This window comes from Brassica napus, chromosome C9 (genome assembly GCF_020379485.1).
Source record: "Brassica napus cultivar Da-Ae chromosome C9, Da-Ae, whole genome shotgun sequence".
Classification (NCBI taxonomy): Eukaryota; Viridiplantae; Streptophyta; class Magnoliopsida; order Brassicales; family Brassicaceae; genus Brassica; species Brassica napus.
The window spans coordinates 13572531-13582992 of record NC_063452.1 but is presented as its reverse complement, the minus strand read 5'-3'; the positions used below and the strand labels follow the sequence as shown (position 1 = coordinate 13582992).

Genomic DNA, 10462 nt, shown 5'->3' with positions numbered 1-10462 from the left:
AATGTGGCTCCGTCATTGCTCATACGGACACACACATTAGGCCGCACCAGATACTGCTTTGGAGACAATGACAGGCTGATAATTCGTTGTATGCCCAAAATGCTAGTCCATGATACTCCTGAGATTTCCATTGTGCATTATGTTCAAAACTATTTTATCAAACCAGATACTAGAGGATGTATCATCACTTATTTTCATATTTAATTCATATGCAGTTTTGTCAAGATGTCTAGATGAATAAGCTATATGCAGCCTTGGTTGGTCAAAATAATATTGGCTATATATAGTCTTGAAATACACACAAATTTGACACATGAAAAAAAACTCAAGAACTCTTTGAAAAATGACTATTCACCAAACTTGTGTTGAGAAGCATTAGGCATACATAGTAAACATTTTCAAGATGACATTATTAATAATGACAGAAATATAGGACATAAACTACACATGGCCGAGTGGTACGGCAAATTTGAAAATATGCTAAAAATTTGGGGTTTGAAACCTACCAAACTCATATTTATCTGTTTGTAGACAGATGACATAAGTATATAATTTCCATTATAAACAACCGGATATATCTAATGACGTTGGACATATGCCCATAGACTAGTTAATTGAATCTCAGTCTATCGGATACCTCCGGGTTATCAAAAAAAAAAAGACATAGAACACCCTTGTTGAATATCTTTGGCACACTGGAAAAGCCTTCCAAAATTTCATTGACAGGTACTAAGATGACGTCGAAATGCAAATAAAAACCCATTATACAAAATGAGAAAAGCTCGATGGAAACAAAGGTAGTAGGCATTTACTGGACTATATCAAATTTGACTGTGCAACATGATATTGTATTGCTATAGTATACTTTTAATCTTTTATTTACGGTGACAACTATATAGCTTAATTATTTTAAAGCAAATAAATATTTATTCCCTGTTGTAAAATTATTAGCTTTATTAATGTCAACTTATCGAATTAAATTAAAAATTTAAATTATATTGATGAAATTGTATAGAAATTGTAATTTTTTATATAGTTACATATACATGAAACTAAACTAAGCCAGAAAATTTATAATATCATCAGTGCGCATATTTTTTCAGTTAAATTTATGTTTTTAGAGAGAAAGAAAAGAAGAGGCTTGTTAGTTAACTTTCGAACTAAACTTGCTGGAAAACTTGCATCGTCCAGGGAATCAGATCCACAATAATAAAACCAAAAATTGTCGTTAATGTTTTTGTACATTCGATTTCTGATATATTTGGAAAAGCTTAAGAAAATAGATTTATCTACGTATGTTATCAAAGTGCGCTTATCTTTTTGGGCACACGTCCGTTTAAAATTCCAAAGTTAAGCGTGCTGAAGTTGGGTAGTAGAAGGATGGGTGACCTATCGAAAAGTGTTTCACAATATCGTGCAAGTGAAGCCAAAACACGGAGATGGGCCATGTGGTGATTGCATGGTCAGTAAACAATACTTTTGGACTTTAAAAAATTAATGCAATGTCGGTTGCGTGGAATTGGGCCTATGGGATGAGAGAGCGGGTGTGGAGGGTCTATTAACTGTGGACGGTCGGGACGTAACAAATGGTATCATAGCAAAGATAGCCATCTTAGTTCTGACCCGAAAAGCGTCTAGAGACCTGTCATGGTGTGCAATGGGGTGTTGCGCTTTGTGAGTGGAGGTAAATTATAACATCATGATTTTTAGTATATGTGGACGGTTTAAGAGAACTGATTTGTGTGCCTATGTCACCACATGCGCTTACTTTCTCGAGCACAGATCCGTTTAGAACTCCAAAATTAAGTATGTTTGAGCTGGAGTAGTAGAAGGATGAGTGACCTATCGGAAAGTGATTCATGATATCGTGTAAGTGAGGAAAAACACGAGGAAATGTCATGTGGTAATTGCACGGTCAGTAAACAATACTTTCGGGTTCTCGAAAAATTAATGCATCACCTATGGCACTAAATGGAACTCATGGACCTAGAGAATATACGTAGGAGGCCTGTTATCCGTAGATAGTCAGAGTGGTACAGTTTTATTTTGGACTATCAATGCTAGGTTTTATTTTTGGGATAAAATATTTGGTCTTCGGTATCTTTTTAGATTTTCTTTTTCCCCTTAAGCATTTGGAAATGATCTCTAGATGTATATTTTGTCTTCTCTAGCCCCATAAGGATATAACATACAATGAAACAAAAGTTAAGAAGAATCTCCTTTTTCTTTTCCCAAAAGATAAAGAGCACAGTTTTCTTTCAAGATTTTAAAACAATTATGGCAATAAAATATTAAGTTAATGAATTAATTATTATTTTTTGAAAGTTAGAAAAAATATTTTTTTTGAAGTTAACAAAAAAAAAATATTTTTCGAAACTTATGTTATAAATTATTTATTTTGTTAAATATATTAGAACAATGATATTTCTTGGAAAACCTGGAAAATGCCATGGCTGCAAAATTACGGCTACTCCCACCACAACCAAAGCTTGAAAACGTTAGCATAAAATTTTATTTTATTTTTTGAAACCTATTTTTTATTATTTATTTTGATAAATATATTAGAGCAATGCTATTTCTTGGAAAACCAGAAAAATGCCAGGAGGGCATGGCTGCATAATTATGGCCACTCCCACCACAACCAAAGCTTGAAAACGTAAAATTTTTGAATATTATAAATGATTAGAAAAGTAGAAAATGAGATGTAAATCGTTCATTAATCTGTAAAACAGTTCATCAATTTGTGAATCTAGGTTCAGCCAAGAGTATTGATATAAGCCGATCTACTAAAAGCATGTCTTATCCAGTGCCGGATCCATAAAATATTTTGAGTGGAAACACAAAAATAACTAAATAATAAATAAATATGTTTACTTGATAATATGAGGAAAATAATACATCGACAAAAAGGAACTCAGGAAAAAAAAATAGGGAGCAATAAGAGCTTTGAACCCAGGCTGAGAGATGGCAAAGAAAGACTTTTAGCCAACTAAGCTGCAAAAGTTTGGCTCAACCTTATAAAATTAAGTTTACTTTTATATTTTTGTGGTGGCAATTGCACCCTTCCTACATAACGTAGATGCGGCGCTGGTCTTATCCCGTTCGATTAAGAACGTCATTGCCGAAAGTAAAATGTAAACATTACATTGTGAAGATATAAATTTAAAATAAAGTTCGTCAAACAAAAATCACTTCCTAAATCCTATGACCACTTCCATTGGTTAGAGTTAAAATTAATTTAATAGTTAATTGTGTACTTTATGAAGTTTAGAACTTTAGTTGTATGAAAGTCCAATGGAAGAACATCTATAAGGTTCTTAATTTTTTTAAAAAAAATTGAATTATTAAATTTAAATATTACAAAATTTATAAATTATTGGATTTCATAACATAAAATATGACATAAAAACATATGAAAAATAGAAATACAAATTTATATCATGAATTTAATATTCCGGTGAACTTCGTATGTTCAATGAAGTTAAGATTCCTAGACAAATTGGAGAAGACACACAACAAATCTGCAAGTTCAGTAACAAACAAGAGTCACAACTAAGAAAAGATCAAGAATGTCATTAGAGTTTTAACTAACCATCTTGTGTCACGAGAGGATAATCTGATGCACTAAGGTTGATGAACCAATCCCAATCCAAGCTCTCCTTGAGAAAAACCGCCACAGCTTGAAGCGTACAAGCGATCATTGTAGGGCCTTTATAGGTAACGAGATTAGACTGTGACATAACACTGACGGACGTTTGCAACTTCACGGAGAGTAGGATCACTCTTCACAGACATTGCAAGCTTCAGCCTCTCCTTAGGTGGAGCTTCGAGGTCTAAATGGAGAACATATTGGTTTCTTGGATGGTACACAGCTTCCAAAGTCCTCATCATCCTGTGGCTATCTCCTTTAGTACCTGAGATCAGATAAGCTAACCTAGGAACCTCTAAAGAATTCGAAGAACTCCCGTTTGAGTTTAAAGACTTTCTCAAGTGTGATTCTACAAAGTATTCTTCTAAGAGAGTATCAAAAGGTAGTAATGGTTCTTCTTCCACATAAGAAGTCTCAAATCCAGCGTACAGGAGAGACATTAAGAGAGTCACCGACAAGAAATCTCCAATTATTATTGCAGAAACACACAGATCAGAAGAACCACAAGACTATGTACTTCAATACTCATCTACCACTCAAAATGAATCGATTGACCCAAAGAAAAAAATGTTAACTTTGACTGAAAAACATGAATGTTAGAGCATAACATGTTATCATAATGAATCCATTCCCATATATATCACAAATATGATCAGAACACGACGGAATTTAATTGTACAAAGAAGTTCAACCAAAAGAGAAACAAGGTGATAATGTATTTCAAAGAGAAACTAAGAAAAGTTTGTCTATATAAACCACATGATCAACAAACCAATTCGGGAGGAAAAGAGTATAGTTTTGAAGAGCTTATGTACGTTAATCAAACCAACACACAGATTAGGGAGAAAAGAAGTATTCTTTTGAACACCACCGGTTCTTTTATCTATCCATATCTTTTGCAGATTCAATACAATTAGTTAACTTTCTCAGAAAATAAAGCTGACAAATTTTGATTTTTGATTACAAAGAAAGAGAGAGAATGAAGTAGACGAACCTTGGTGCCTTGATCGAAAGAGTTAACCCCAGAGGCAAGTGCAAATGTCTCTTTTCTTTGATTGATTCCCAAATTCGAAGAAACCTAAATTCCCAAATCAGAACATCAAAATCCGTAAATTGGGATAATACCCACGAAATCAAACATGATGAAGAAGAGAGAATTAAGGTTTGAGATCTGTATAGAAGAATTGATTTACCAGAAAGAGACGCCAAAGAGAGAAAGAGGATAGAGAAAGGCATACAAGAAAAGCCAATAAAAAACGGACACGTTAGGGATTTTTACTGAATCTAAGAACACCTTTAACCCTGGTTTTAAAGGGTTCTTAAGGGGTGTGGACCCCACAAAAAACTAAAACCCACCACTTTCTCCTCTTCTCAACTGAGAATTTAAGGTGATTTTTAGTGTGATTCTTGTACTGTTTGCGGGCCCCACTGATACGTAGCGGTCCACGATTGATTAATTTTTAATTTTTTTTAAATCAGACAAAAAAAATAATAATAATAATAAAAACCCCTAATGGGCTCTTAGGATTAAGGATGCTCTAAAAACCCTCTTATAAGAATCGGTTGCTATACTTTTTTTTTTTTTTTTTTTTTTAAACCCTTCCTTAACAACCTACAACGGAGGTGCTCTAATGTCACAATACAATGAGCCCATAGATGACAGAAAATGGTTAATATATGCCCAGCCCAATCTTAAGACCAGATTACAATTTTTTTTAGCGAAGTGCGTTAAATAGATATTAATTCTAGCGATAATACCATAGTTATATTTTCTTATATTAGTTATTAGTATCAAACAGGCGATAATTTAATATTTATATCCCCTATATATTAATTAAAGATCATTTAAAAAGTTGTAACTTTAAATTTGTACTAATTAAAAAGAAATTCTGCTTAGGTGTCACTTAATTAAGATGTCAATTTAGCTTACGTGGCAGCTTAAGAATCAATTGAAAAAACTGTTGGTCCAAATTCAATTACTAGGAAACATTATATTAATCCAAAATATAAGAAACATGTATTCTTTCTTTAAATAAAAGTTACGGAAATATCTACTATGATTAACATATAAGGCAATTAATGACTATGAATAATAAAGATTTGATAACAATTTTTTGCATCCTTCTTCATTTTTGTTTAATTTTATATTATTGAAAAAATTAAATAATCACATTAACCATATAATAAAAAATTAGATTTTTCTTATATGTTATATTTTGATTTTTTTTAAACGACTTTAAATTACAAAAATGTAAGTTTTTTTAAGCATACGACTAAAAACATTAAAATGACATGTATCAATTTGATGGTTGATCTGAAACCTTTTAGAACTATATGGAAGATAAAAGTCAAAAAAATTCAACTGTGGAAATAGTACTGTTCAAATTTTCAAGAATGTGTTCGGTGCAAAAAGTAAGGTTTTTGTGTCATAATTTGTTTAATGTTCAATCCGATCAACCCGTAATATATTAATTATAGTTTAGTTCCACAATTTTTAATAAAAATTATCCCGTCCATCGGAAGGAAATTATATAATAAAAACAAAAAATATTGTATATGTATAAATAAAATGATCAAATATATAAAAAAAAATTGTCGATAATATATACAAATAAACTCACCCTGCGCAAAGCACAGGTCTTATCTTAGTTTGTCATTATATATGAATTCATTTTCGCGTAATATTTTTTTGAAAAAGTAATACTGATTTAAAATTTTGATATTTAATGACATATGTTTAACATATACGTTATAATTTGGATATGCAAAGCAAGTAGCATGTTTTTTTAAAAAAAAACTAGTGAAATATAGTCTACTAGTATTAAGCATGGGTTAATTTACTGTTTTTAAAACTATTTGATCGCTGTCATTATTTGTAATTAGAATAAATATTATTTAAAAATATTATATGAACTGTGTCATATTATTTAAAAACATTATATAAGCGGGTTCGGTTTGAGTTCGGATAACCCATTTAAATTATTTTTAAAATTTTAATATTCATTATATACTTAAAATTTCTCAAAATCTATAAAACAAATTAATATATTACATATAAATATTTATAATGTATGTCAAAATACCTAAAATTAACATATAATTGGTTTGATTTGAATATTTGGATAGAAAATCAATTGATATTTCAAGTATTTTGGTGTTTTGAATATATTTTAGCTATTTTATACATTTAGTAGGGGTTATTTGTTGTTGTATTTTAATGGATTTGAAAATCCGAACTAAATCTAGTGTTATTGGTTCTATGATTTTCAAATCTGTATTAAAATCATGTGTTATTGGTTTAATGATTCATAAATTTCTATATCAAATCAAGTGTTATTCAATCGTACGGATTTACTAATATATTTGATTTAATAATGGATTTGAATGAAGTTGTTTGGATTTTTTAGTTAAAAATACAAAGACTCAAATCCGAGAAAAAACCTCCGGATTTGCATATTTTACTTGGATTTATAAATACTATATGGATTTCTAAATCAATCAAAATATATAAACCAATAACACCTCCTTACTTTTGATTATTTATGTATATTTTCAAGTATTTTAGAAAATTTAAAACTATCTTATATATTTTGGATGTTTTTAATATATATTAAATCTAAAAATAAGTAATATATTTAGGTATATAAATCTATTTCAGTTACATTCGGGTACCCGAAATACTTCGGTTCGGGTTGGGTTCGGTTTCGGTTATTTAGATACCAAAATTTTGAACCCATTCGGATATTTAATCAATTTCGGTTCGGATTTGGTACTACTTTTTGGATCGGGTTCGGTTCTTCGGATCTGGCGTTTTTTGCCCAACCCTAAGGTAGCTGCACATAAAAAAGCGATTGAAGTGGTAAAACATTAACATATTATTATAAAATTGATATATGTTTGTAGTATTTTTCAAGAATAAAAAATTTATACAAAATATAAATTATAGTTAAAATACTTTGAGACATTAGTTTTTTCTATATAGATCTAATATATAGATCTAATAAATTGATGTTCTTCTTATTTTACATTTTAAAATAATTTATTGACATTTTATGTTAATTTGCGTAACCTATATTTTTATAAAACGCAGATTTGAACATAATTAACCCACAATTTTTATTTTGATAATTTATGAATTTATAAATTAGAATTACAACTTTTTTATTTTTTTACCAAAGCTATAATAAATTGTCCAGCAATAATAAATTAAATTTCAGCTACAAAAATATTAATTAAAGTAAATTCAATTTTGGATTCAGAAAAGCAAATGCTCCCCGATACGTCCATTTAGTTTCATGGTTGAATTCAATTGCAGTGGTGATTGCTTAAAAATTATTGGTTCGAGAAAAGAAACATTACAAATATTAAGGAGTGAAAAATTGGTTAACCTTTTCTGTCCGGCTAAAACCTGATGCTTGTCCCGTTTGTCTTTTTTGACTGATTGGAAATTCAGTGAGTGTAGGTATGGACTCCTTCACATATCTCCAAACTATGGCTTCTAGATAGAGAAAGTTTTTTTTAAGCTATATTGCAATACTCTAAAATGGAATCTCATCAAAATAAATATACTATCTTGTCGATGATGGATTTCTAAATAATCCATGCTATAAACAATAAATAATAAAAGCTTTGAATTACTGGAAAAAACTATGAAAAACCGTAAAGGTAGAGATCAAAATTCATATGGAGATGATAGAAATGAAGGAAAAGAAAGTACAAAGTAAATTTAAATAAAAAAAACACAGTTTGAAATAATGATAATTTAACTATGAACGTGGGTGGATATTTTTGAGGAAAAATAGGATAAAGTTGCTGAAAATTAGGGGTTGATGAAAAATTTATTTTAATCTATTTTTTCAATCGATTTTTTCTTAAAACATTTTACACATGTCAAATTTTGATTTTTTAGGTGACTTGTTTTAATATATAAAGGATTGTATATTTTGCTTGATTTATTTATGTGTAAAAATATAAAGATAATGTTTTGTAATTTATTATTTTTTTGTCTTTTATGTTACAGTTTTTAAAATCTAATTTGTTAATAATATATGATATTTACTAACTATTGTTATTTTCTTTTCTTTTAACTGTAATTTTTAGTATTATCAACGCCACTGAGACTATTTCAATCCATAATTGCAAAATATAATTTCAAAGCCAAATTTATGATGACTTGGTTATTAGTATTAGACTAGTATTGAGGTCCATGCTATGCATGAGAATATTTTTGATTATAAATTAAACCACATTTTAATTATATATAACTAAATTAACATGTAATATTTAACTTTGATTTATTAGAAAGATATGCATATATATAAGAAAATATTAGCACACTTATCATTAATTAACCACAAAGATACCGTATAAAAAAAGAACAAAACTTAGGTTCACCCTAAATTTTTCACATCCTTTAGAACCAATCAAAGTGACACATAGATTATTAATTAAAAATATTAAATTAAATAAAAAATAACTACAAAAAATAAAAACGCTAATTTTAACGAAGCTAACACTTCCAGCTAAACCCTAAACTCTAAATCTTAAATTCTAAACCCTATACCCTAAATTCTAAACCCAAATCCACACCCCTAAACCCAAACCCTATACCCTAAACCCTAATCCTAGACCCTAAACCCAAATTATATACCTTAAACCAAAAAATAAGACTATAAACCTAAACCCTATACCCTAAACCAAAGTCTTAGACCCTAAACCCAAACCGTAAACCTTAACCCAAACTTTATAGCATCTAAGTTTGGGGTTTGGGTTTAGGGTTTTCCGTTTGGATTTTAGGTCTAGGATTTGGGTTTAGGGTATAGGTTTTGGGTTTAGGATTTACGGTTTGGGTTTAGGATTTACCGTTTGGACTTATGGTTAAGGTTTTGGGTTTAGGGTATATAATTTGGGTTTAAGGTTTACAGTTTGAGTTTAGAGTCTAGGACTTTGGTTTAGGGTATAGAGTTTAGGTTTATACTCTAGTTTTTGGGTTTAGGGTATATAATTTAGGTTTAGGGTCTAGGATTAGGGTTTAGGGTATAGGGTTTGGGTTTATGGGTTTGGATTTGGGTTTAGAATTTAGGGTATAGGGTTTATAATTTAAGATTTAGGGTTTAGGGTTTAGCTGAAAGCGTTAGCGTCGTTAAAATTAGCGTTTTTATTTTTTGTAGCTATTTTTTATTTAATTTAATATATTTTAGTTAATAATCTATGTGTCACTTTGATTGGTTCTAAAATGTGAGGTGAATCTAGGGTGAACCTAAATTCTGTCCATGAAGTTAGGTTTGTTTAAATATTTCTATATTGATCTTAATAAGCTTGTCAGATATAAATATTAGTTTGAAGCTTTCTTGTTTAACCTATTTATGTTTTTTTCTTTCAATATTTTTTCTAATATTTGACCTACAATTTATAGTAATTCATTCAGTATCTCCATTTACAAACAAAACTAATATTATAAATCTGTTTTTGGTCAAATCTAATATTATAAATCTAAGGAAAACAATAAGAAGAAAATAGCATGTAATAGATTATAGGAGATCTTTATCCTTAATATATGCTACTATACATTTTAAATCTACATGACATAAATGAAAAGCTTACTAGTTGACATTACTAAACCATGAAAGTAGAGCAAATACTTTATTGAGACGTTTATTAGAAAACATAGTAAAATAATGTAGTTAACACACAAACATAACAAAAAGAAGCATTATAGAAGACAACAAATACCTTGTATTTTGATACTAAAAAAAGTTCAAAGGAGATAACAGTATAACACGAAGAGGAAGCAAACCTCAGTCGAAGAAAGGT

General features: G+C 29.6%; 1 long non-coding RNA gene across 1 annotated transcript; it reads right to left on the bottom strand.

Annotated features, from left to right (window-relative positions):
* Nucleotides 1-3269: 3269 nt before the first annotated feature.
* Nucleotides 3270-4926, bottom strand: LOC106402291. The gene is made up of 3 exons (XR_001280651.3): nucleotides 4843-4926; nucleotides 3593-4727; nucleotides 3270-3521 (listed from the first exon to the last, which is right to left on the bottom strand). It is a non-coding gene; the product is annotated as an uncharacterized LOC106402291 (long non-coding RNA).
* Between the last annotated feature and the right edge of the window lie 5536 nt (nucleotides 4927-10462).